At 35.5% G+C, this 11,759-nt stretch overlaps 1 pseudogene; it reads right to left on the bottom strand.

Annotated features, from left to right (window-relative positions):
• Positions 1–5,228: 5,228 nt before the first annotated feature.
• On the bottom strand, positions 5,229–5,328 carry LOC145569738 (small nucleolar RNA R71; annotated as a pseudogene).
• Between the last annotated feature and the right edge of the window lie 6,431 nt (positions 5,329–11,759).

The raw sequence follows: 11,759 nt of genomic DNA, 5'->3' as shown, positions 1-11,759 counted from the left end.
ATATGTAATAATTAAAATCAACTTTATTAATTAAGTACAGTAAAAAGTTTGTATCAATCAACTAAAGGTATCTTTATAAAATCAATTTAATCAATAAGAATAAATTGATTATATTACCTTGAGTATTGTTTGTTCTACTCAATTACTATTCATTTGGTCAAACTAAATAAACCTTAATCATCTATTGGTAAGTATATATAAATAAAAAAAATTAATTATGTGTGGTCTTGTACTCTTGTTGGAATTGTTTCAATGTGCATATATATATATATATATATATATATATATATATATATATATATATATATATATATATATATATATATATATATATATATATATATATATATATATATATATATAACCAAGTTATAATGAGAACCAAGGCTAAAATAAGAACTATGAACTAATCTAGGCCCTTAGATCATGTTACATGCTTCCTGTGTCATTAATGGCATTTTTGTAATATTTTAACTTTATAAAGTAGTTTCCAGTTTCATTTCTCAAAAGTAAATGAAAATTTAGTAAAAATAAATGAAATCGGTCTTAAAGTAAATGAAATTGCCTTAAAAGTTAAAAAAATTGGAAAAAAGTTTGAAAACAACGAAATTACGAGAATGCCATTAATAAGAGCAGGTGCAATGTGAGCCATTAGATGGAGTGCGATCAATGGCTGAGATTAGTTCCTAGTTCCTATTATTCACCTTGGTTCTCACATGATCTCAATTCTACACACACACACACACACACACACACAAATCTCGATCATAATTTATCTTAGAACGTAGTTAAAACCAGAGTATATAATTAATAAAATATGTACATTATTAGAGACTGCACATAATGCAAGTGAGTAGAATTAAAAAAAAATGGAGAAGTATTAAACAATGCGTTAATTAAGAGAATGGTCTACCGCATAGCAGGTTTTAATTTACTTTTTTATTTTGTGGTTAACAATTCCAATCTATAATGTAAGATCTTCTTTAATAACAGAATCTATATTTTAATTGCTGAAAATTATGATATAATATACTACATAAGTACATATATAACAAATAAAATAACTTATTTTAAGACATCATAAAATAGATGTGTGATGGAGCTAGAGGAAATTAATTAAAGATATGCATAAAAAAACATGTTTGCAACTAATAACCCTCCAATGACTTTATATTCCTAATTGAATTTGAAAAATTCAATGGAAGCTCAAAATACCAATCAAGATTCCAAATTCCTTAACTAAAATTTAATTACAATGGTGATATGTTTTGAGGCCAATTTTTTATTTTTATTTTTTAAACTAATTATAGGCAAAAAAAAAACCCTTTACTATTACTTTGAATGAGCTAAATTAGCATAATTCAAGGAAAAAGAATTATATCAAGAAAATAACACAAAGAAGGAAAAGCTAAGCCTTCCCACATCAATGGAGGCTGGGAATGTAGCACCCATGCCACAAGGTGCCTCGGCCTCAAAACGATGGATAGTTAGATATGCACAATTATTTTGTGTCATACTTATTGTTGTCCTCCTAACTGCCCTATTCATCGTAGCAATAGTAATATTAGTTGTGTTTAATAAATACGCTGAAACACCTCAAATTCATGTTAAGAACATCCATATTTCTGCATTTAGAGTCACAAATCTAAAACCACCACCCATTCTAAAAGCGAACATTGATGTTATGTCTAATAACCAAACACATTGGTTATTGGGTTAATTTTTGGAAAGTGGCATTTGTAACCTTTTGGTTTAAGGTAGGAGGAGGAATAACTGAAGAAAACAATGAAGTACAACATCTGACGCAAAAAGTCCAAAAGACCAAAAGTGTCAAAACAAATTAATGATGTATGCTAAAGGGAAAGTCCAAATATTATCAAAGAGTAGTTTTAAAAAGAGGATATGAAGTTAAAATTGATATTGAGAGGGGAGCTTAATTTTTATTTTGGTGTTCTGGGGTCTAATAAACATCGTTTATGGAGTCATGTAATGGTGTTCCATTGTTTCCTCTAATGTTACTTGCAACACAAATGTGTTTAGTGATGACAAGAATAGGTAAATTTTCTTCTTTATGCATGATTTTTCTTTGCAGGTTGTAACTTATTATCCTTATATATGTTAGTGGTAAAAAAGGTAGTGGGATCAATAATCATCCCTAGTCACTTTATGGTTGGAGTGAGGTTCTCTTACCCTTTTCCCCCTCCTCACTCCTTACGGTTTGTTTGGATAGCAAAGTAGAAGAGAAAGGGAAGGGAAGAGGAAGAAGGAAGGGGAGGGAGAAGGTAAAGTTACATAATTTTCCCTTCAAATCTTTTAACACTGGAAGGATTTGCATTGGTTTATTAAAGAGGGAGGGAAAATGGATCCTCCATATTCGACCCCTTCCTTTGTTGTCACCCTTATAGATCAAAAGGTATCCAAGGAAAGGGAGGATGAATCCCTTCTTTTATATTCTCTTCCTATCCCACCAATTCTTTCAATTCGAACAATGTATTATGGTCCTTGAATTATCGGCTAATTAATCCAAGTCGAGTTAACATGTGTGAGATAGATTTTTATTTGATAGGACTCTTTGTTCTTAGTAAAAAAAAAAAAAAAAAATTATGTTTGAAAAAATAGTAGTAAAAGTAATGTAATAAATTAATTATCATTAAAATTTAGTTTTTCTTCATATAACTAATCTATATTACTATTTCACCTAATTATCATTAAAATAGTAATTTTTTTTTGAAAGAAACGAACGGTAGCGGTGCTAGTTATTAAGTGATATCAATTTCCGCCAAAGTTGTTAGGCTTTGGGGAAACGAGCCCACACGAACAAGTTCAGAATTAGAGCCGGTATCCCACCTAGCTACAAGGTGAGCCACCATATTACAAGAGCGTCTAACATGTTTAAAATTACAAACATCAAACATCAAACATCATACTACCATTCCTAATATCATCAAAAATAAGATAAATTGGAGCCAAGCCTTGAGCCTTTGTTCTCACTGCATTGATCACATTCAAAGAGTCGCTTTCCACTTCAATCAGTTTATAGCCTAACCTTCCTGCCAATTGAATAGCAAATCTCACCGCCATAGCCTCGGCAAATTCAGGGGATGTAGGAGGAGTTGTGATAAGTGGTTTATTTGACCACTTATTGTGTTAATTTTAACCCGGTTTTGCATTCATTTCCCCTCTTTCTAACCCATTTTTTAATGAAAATGTTTTATCTCGGCCTTGCCCCCTCTTGGTTTGTGTTAGTCCATGTTTTGCAGGTTTATTGATTCAATTTGGCAAGCATTCGATGCATGGATTTTGTTTAAGGCAAGAAAATTAGAGAAAGGAGAGCCCGCTCCAGCTGGAGCGGGCGTGCACCTCTCAGGAGCGGGCGCTCCAAACTTCCTGTAAACTTTCTGCCAAGTGCACCCTGTGAGGAGCGGGCGCTCCTCCCCAACCTTTCAAAACTGCCTATATTATGAAGTCAGCTGGAGAGGGCGTGCAGTAAACTGGAGCGGGCGCTTCTTCGCTGGGAATCCGTTCTCTTTTGACGGATTTCCCTATGTGTTTCGGGGAGTATAAATAATTCCCCTTTAGTTCATTTGGAAGGCAGACATAAATAGCCTAGTTTTTAGAAACTCCTCTTAGTTTGAAACATTAATTTAACTTAGTTTTCATCAAATTAATCATTTGTAATAGTTGGTTTCAAGATTCATGCTCAAGATTTGGCACTTTGTATTCAACATTTTCAAGCTTTAATTAGTAACTTCCTTCTACTTTTCTCCATTCAATTTCTGATTTTATTTGTTCTTGCATGATATTTTAATCTTCTTAGTTCTTGATAATTTGTTATTGGATGATAGTTATTTCAATTGTTAATCACTTTTCCCCAATTATTGAAGAAGTTAGAACCCTAATACTTGTTTGCATGTTGATAAACATGAGTTGTGAGTAGTCTTCTTGCTAGGGGTTGGGTGAAGCTCAACCTTTTGGGTTAATTATGCAAATGTGGAGAAGCATTGATGTTTGTATTGCAATTAAATTGATTATATGAGATTGCTTGTTAGTTCTTCATGATAGGATTAGCTACCCTTGACTTAGGAGCTTGATAGCATGATATGCTTAGTTTGACATGGGAATGTAAATTGAGTATGTCATTACTTATTGCAATTTGATTATGTATCATCTATTGCTAGACTAATGAAGAATCTAAGTTTAGTAGTGTGAGTTGTTTTCTATTGCATGAGGTCGATTTTACATATTGTCCTTGTTATACCTTGTCTATTTTACTCCCCGTTTGCCTAATTGCCTTGGTTGAGTGGATCCCATTCCCTAGTGTCTTTAATCCATCGATTTAGAATCATAGGTTGTTTGTTTACTTGACGAACCCCAATTGACCTTAGACTTCGAATTAGCTTAAGTGTTAAGATCTTTAGCAACCATATCCCGTTCCTTGTGGACCGAACTCTTACTTATCATTATGCTTGGTTTGTAGGGTGTTTGTTAATAAATGTGTTTGATTGAGTGTGGAATGTGCGACCATTCTAACGCCCATCAAAATGGCGCCGTTGCCGGGGAGTGGTGTTGTTGATTGCTAATTGATTACTTGAGTCTAGTTCACCATAAAACAACAAAAATTCAAAAAGAGTGTGTTTCTTTTTGGCTACACTTGTAACCTTGTTACTAATTGCAATTGTTGAGAGTGTATGCGCAGAAATCATAACAGGATTTTGGTGCCTTACGATCCCGAGCTTGAGCAGACCTATAGGAGGAGAAGGAGAGCCGGTTCTAGGCCATTAACTACTTCCCCAACTAGGGAGGTCAATTTCAGGGAAAGACAAAAGCAAATGGCTGACGGGGAACAACCGGTCCAAAGACCTTTGAAGGAGCTGGGAACACCGGGAGCTTATAGAGCTTCAAGTAGCATTGCTCCGCCCGTTACTCAAGCCAATGATTTCGAAATACCCCCACAATGATAAATTTGATCGAAAGGAGGCAATTTAGTGGAGCAAAACATGAGAGCCCTCTTGCACATTTGAATGAATTTGAAAAATATTGCAATACGATTAAGGTAAATGGGGTAACTCAAGAATTTGTGAGACTAAAGCTATTTCCTTTCTCCTTGATAGGAAGGGCTCTTGAATGGCTTGAGAAAGAAGTAAGGCCGAACTCCTTGATAACTTGGGACGAGGTCACCACGGCTTTCTTAGGGAGATTCTACTCTCAAAAGAAGACGGCCGTGGCAAGGGCTTTGATCCAAGGTTTCCGTCAACGGGCTAGTGAAACCATTTATGAGGCTTGGGAGAGGTATAAAGAATATCAAAGGGAGTGTCCCCATCATGGCATTCCGACATACCAAGTGTTTCAAATTTTCTATGGAGGCTTGAGCCCACAAGGAAAGACTAGCCTAGATGCGGGAGCGGGTGGCCCCATTATGAACAAGACGAAGGAGCAAGTCATGGAGATAATTGAGGATGTGGTGAGGCACCACATGGATTGGCAAGAAGGAGAGAGAGAGTCTCTAAACAAGGGAGGAAATGCGATTTACTCCGTTGATCACCTCAACGCCATCAACAATTTGACGTCCCAAATCGCCAACCTTGGCAAGGAGATGACGTCCATCAAGGCAAAACTAGAGACCTCTAGTTCAACACAAGAGCATCCCTCCCAAGTTAAGGGGAGAGGTATGAATTCTAACCCTTATCCTTCTACTTCTAATAACATGCCACATGGGTGTTTGTTTTGTGAAAATTGTGGGTCATATGACCATGATACCTCTTCTTGTAATTATGATTCTCAACCTCAACCCCAATATGAAGATGGTAATGATAATGAAAATGAACAAGTCAATGCCTTGTCTTATGATAATAGACCTAGGAATGACAATCAAAGATACTTACCACCTAATCGAAGAGAACAAGGGGGAAATTCCTATAACCAAAGAGGAAATGATTGTAATTACCATAACCAAAACCAATGGGGAAATAGGAACCAAAGGGACCAAAATCCCCAAGGTAACTACAACCAACAAGGTGGTTATGGTAACCATAACCATAATAACCAAGGGAACTATGGGAATCAAGGCCAATATCACCAAGGGGGAAACTCTAATAATAGGAATAATTGGAACAACAATAACAATAGAGGTTCTTCTAATCAAAATGCTTCCAATTCAAATGTGAGAGGTAATAGAGCTCCCCAAGATAACTACTATGCACAAGCACCACCTGGTAGGTCTAGCTTAGAGGAAATGATGGAAAGTCAAACCAAAATGTTCAATACTTTCATGGCCTCTAGTGATAAGAAATTTAGTGAAGTCATGACCCATAATAAAATGCTTGAAACACAAATTTCTCAATTGGCCAATGCTTTGAAGGAAGGGACTAGCACTTCCAAACTTCCAACCCAAGGACTAGATCCTAAGAGGCCCGTAAATGCTATATCAACTAGGAGTGGTAAAGTGTTGGAAGAGAGTGTTCCTAAGAGAAGCAATGAGAGAATGAACATGAGTGAACCTCCCCTTGAGAGTGATTTTGAACAAGAGAAAGAGCAAAACCATGAGAGTGAAAAAGAGAAAGAATGTGAGAAAGAAAAAGAATTCGAGAAAGAAAAAGAATGTGAAAAAGAGAAAGATTTTGAAAAAGAGAGTGAAGAGAAAAAAGAAAAAGAGAGAGAAACAAAACAATTGCAAAAGCTACCATATCCTCACAAATTTGTTAGAAACAAATTAGATGTGCAATTTGGAAAGTTTCTTGAAACATTGAAACAAATTCACCTTTCAATTCCTTTTACTGATGCTATCAAGCAAATGCCTAACTATTCTAGGTTTTTAAAGGATATTTTGAGTGGAAGGAGAAAGTGTGAACTGGTGGAAACGGTGAATCTCACCGAGTATTGTAGTGCAATTATCATGAATAAAATTCCACCGAAATTGAAAGACCCCGGTAACTTTTCTATCCCTTGTGCTATATATAATATGCAAATTGATAATGCTTTATGTGATCTTGGGGCTAGTGTTAGCCTTATGCCATATTCGGTATATCAAAGACTTGAGATAGGGGAACTTCTACCCACCAACATTACCTTACAATTGGCCGATCGTTTTATTAAATTTCCAAAAGGTAAGGTAGAGGATGTTCCTCTAAGGGTGGGGAAGTTTGTAATCCCGGTGGATTTTGTTGTGTTAGAGATGGATGAAGATGTGAACATTCCAATAATTCTAGGAAGACCTTTTCTTGCTACTTCGGGTGCTTTAATAGATGTTAAAAGTGCTAAAATTTCACTAAAAGTAGGAGATGAGGTGATAGAATTTGATTTGAATGAGAGCATGAAATATCCAAGCTCTAGTCTTGATAATTGTATGATGATTGATACTATTGATTCTATTGTGACTTCTATGCATGAGCACTTGCTCACTACTAACGATGCCCTTGAGAATGTCCTTTTGAATAAGGAAAAGATAGGAGATCAAGGCAAGGAGATGGCATTGTATGAAGGAGTGCTTGAAGGAAGTATGGAAGAAAGCATTGAGCAAGTATGCATGGGAATCACAAGTGATGATGCTTTGGAAATAGCTACCTCAAGAGAAGGCAAGGGTGTTCCAATGGTAGAGTTGAAACCTCTACCATCACACCTAAGGTATGAGTTTTGGGTCCTAATTCAACTTTTCCGGTAATTGTGAATTCTTCTTTGAACGAGTGCCAAACTCAAATGTTATGTGGTGTTTTAAGAAATCACCAAGGTGCTTTAGGCTACACCATTGATAACCTCAAAGGTATTAGTCCCGCTTTATGTATGCACCACATAACACTTGAGGAGGGTGCTAAGCCTTCCATTGAGAGGCAAAGGAAACTCAATCCTCAAATGGGGGAGGTGGTGAAGAAAGAAATCACCAAACTCCTTGATGCCGACATCATCTTCCCCATTTTGAGTTCTAGATGGGTTTCCCCCGTTCATGTGGTCCCTAAAAAGGGGGGAATGACCGTAGTTGAAAATGAGAATGGTGATCTCATTTCAACTAGAACGGTGACCGGTTGGAGGATGTGCATAGACTATAGACGTCTAAATGCATCCACTAAAAATGATCATTTTCCTCTTCTTTTTATCGACCAAATGCTTGAAAGACTAACAAAGCACAAGTATTATTACTTTCTTGGTGGTTATTCGGGTTTTTTTCAAATCCCCATAAACCCGGATGATCAAGAGAAGACAACTTTTACTTGTCCATATGGTACTTTTGCATATAGGAGGATGCCGTTTGGACTTTGCAATGCCCCGGCAACCTTTCAAAGGTGCATGATGAGTATCTTTGGAGACATGCTTGAGGCCGAAATGGAAGTGTTCATGGATGATTTCTTGGTAGGGGGCCTTTCATTTGAAGATTGTTTGTCCAATTTGGGCAAATGCTTAGCAAGATGTGAGAAGGTCAACTCGGTCCTAAATTGGGAAAAATGCCACTTCATGGTTGAAGAGGGAATCGTCCTTGGTCACAAGATATCAAGCAAGGGGATTGAGGTCGACAAGGCCAAAGTTGAAGTGATTGAAAAATTGCCACCTGATACGTGTCGTTTTACCGTATTAAATTAATAATTTAATTACCTAACTTAGACCTTCAAAAATATTTACAAGTAGTAAAAAGGACAAGCAAGGGTCGATCCCACGGAGAGATTGTTAATCTTCTATACTCAAATAACTCATAAAATACAATAACTATTTACACTATTTACATATGATGGGGGGTTTAAAATGAATCTAGTAACCAAACTAAACAAGACTAAAAATACTAATCTACTATTTACAATAGACGACACACTTAACCAACTCCATTAATAACCTTTACTCAAATTAAACTATTGGTGACTATAATTAACCGGCCTTGCATAATTAATCAATTTAATTACTAGACTAACTGTAGAGACTTTAGTAACAAAGACTCCCTGTCTTCCCTTAGTTTAAACTAATTTTGAACTAAGCCGAAATTGACTCTAAACCAATCTAATTAACACAAATATGGTCACAACTTGCATGAATTAGTCTTGGCAGCCTTAATAACTAGGAGACCTCATTAGTCCTAACTAATCCGATCACATAAATGTCAGATTATTTAGATTGAAATTGCTCTCTAACTTAAACCAAACCATAATCGCAGACTCGATTTAAAATTAGGGACTACTCTTCTATACAATTTAAACTAAGCTAAACCATATAGATAGCAATACTTTACAATCCAACAATAGAAAGATAACAATCATAGCTGAACTGCAAAATTAATAATTAATACCTAGCAAATTCAAATAGCCGTAAATTGAAATAAACCATGCAAATAGATTATAAATTAATAATCAAATCATCACACCAATAATCCAATAAAAGTAATTAATCAATCTTAGCAAAAACAATCCAAAATAATAGTAAGTGGAACAATTGAATAAGAAGACTTATGAACTATACTCCCAAGAACAATCGTACAAGACCCGAATTCGACCCCGCGAATTGTCGTCGTTCTCTAACTACCTTGGACTCGAGACTAAGCCCTCCTCCAATGGCTATCTTCTATACTCCAATTGCCCAATTATGAGTCAATCGAACTATCTCACTCGGATAATATTTTCTGGTTAAGTTGTGTGTTTTTGAGGGAATAATTGGGGGTTTTTTTATATGCAAAAAAAACCTAGGTTTTCCGGGATCAAAGAGATATATTAGGGAAAACAGATAGAGATCCATCTTCTCTTGTCTTGCATGAAATTCGGAGGAGATTTGTTGAAGATGAAACTTGATAATGATGGTGGTGAGTTTCTGGTACACTCACGCACCTCTTTCTCCCTTTTCTTCTTATCCTTTTATTTTCTCTTTTTCTTAGTTCTTGATTTTGTAGTTGCACGTACCTTTTGCTCCAAGTGGGCTTCTTGAATTTTCCTAGCCCAATCAATACTCTTTCTTATTCTCCTACCAAGAACACACATCATAATTTTAAGTACCCTTTTATTATGAAAATAGCAATAAAATAAAATACTAATTAAAATAATATCTAAAATAATAAAAATAGATAATTTCATAAATTAACTAGAATAAAATGACTATAAGACTAATATTAGGGACTAAAAATATGGTATATTGTGCACTTATCAAATTCCCCCACACTTAGTCTTTGATCGCCCTCGAACAAACTAAATAAAACTAACCTATAAAAGCAATAGACCTAACTCACTGTCGTAGGAATCGTGGTTACACTTAGCATGTGCAACAAGTCCTCTAACGTGAGAACACACCCACAAAGTCTCTTTATTTGGAATCTTTGAATTAATCAGCAAACATAACTAACATAAGCATTTAAACACTCACCAGCATGCATGGACCATATATTTGACATTTATACAAATTTCAACACCCTCAATGTCCGACATCGTATCATTTCCGTTTCTCACCTTTATTTTAGATATTTGATTAGATGTCTCTGATCATTAGAACTTTTATTAAAAGAACAAGGTAAAATGAAGGTGGGAACTATGTTTGGGCTTGTAATGGTATAGGTGGAGACTAGTAGAGCACATTAATACATAGTACACTTATATCACACATCTCCAACATAAAAAATAAAAAAAAAAAAAAATTAGTCTCAGGACTCTTAATGTTTTGTCTCTGTCAAATAGTTCTTGTAGCGAGTGTTCGACCAGTGACTCCCGGTCCAATTGGCCCAAGGCACTAGGTTTTAAGATACCCCTACGGATCTACTTACTCGAACTGCTTAAGCATGAGATAAAAACATCACACATACATAACTGGGTTTTGAACCTTTTTTTTTTTTTTTTTTAAACCCAGACATTGGTACGCAGAGCCTTCAAATCTGAAACTTTTCATTAGAAAACCACCAAATAATGACACCCACCATTCCACTTTACATCACAATTTAACAATATGCTCTACTAATCCCAAAAAGGTGTTTCAATGGTTTTCTGGACAGAGGCACATTTAATTTGTGAGTTTATATGATAAGAAACTTAAGCTCAAATTGGCTCAATATTGGATGATGTTAGTGGTAGGCTTTGAGACATGATAAAATAATTAGTGAGAAACAAAAACTTTTACTAATCATACCAAAGAGGGGTTTAATCTATCTTTCATGTCTGTAATCCACAGCATGCAATAAATAAGAGACATTTTTTTTATATTTTTTATTTGCTGATTAACCCAAAGTTCCTTCATTTATTCATGAAACTAGCAATAACAAACTTATTATTCTAAAATTCGACAGCACCTCCTCTAAATTAGGAGCAATCCACTCAAAAATGAGCTATTTTTTACAATGCATTTACAGCCAAATATCCAATCAAATAGCATTCTCTCCACAAAAACCAAATCAATTTCAAATATTCAATCCCCCCCACACTTAAACTTTTCATTGTCCTCGATGAAAACAAAAGGAAAGAAAGAGAAAGAGATACTTAGCTGGTCATGTGAGCTGTTTCAATGCTATGGATCAGCTCCAAGTTTGTGTTATGTTCTGGAAGACTTGCAAACTTTAAACTTTGAAGTACGGTGAAGCATCAAGCAGTTCATTTGTCTTATCAAGGAGTGAAATGTCCTGTCTAGCCCTTTGTATTTGTTTGTTCAATCTGCCAGAGCAACATGGGGTAAGGCTGGTGCTAATTTCAGAACAAAAAGAACACACAAAAACATGAACTATTAAAGAAAGAAAGAAAGTGCAGAAAAATAATCTTGGGTTGCCTCCCAAGAAGCGCCTTCGTTTAGAGTCGTTGGCTCGACATATCTATTAATCC

This window comes from Chenopodium album, chromosome 11, assembly GCF_948465745.1.
Source record: "Chenopodium album chromosome 11, dcCheAlbu1.1, whole genome shotgun sequence".
Lineage (NCBI taxonomy): Eukaryota > Viridiplantae > Streptophyta > Magnoliopsida > Caryophyllales > Amaranthaceae > Chenopodium > Chenopodium album.
The sequence above is the reverse complement of the archived record's forward strand: the minus strand, read 5'-3'. Positions and strand labels throughout refer to the sequence as shown.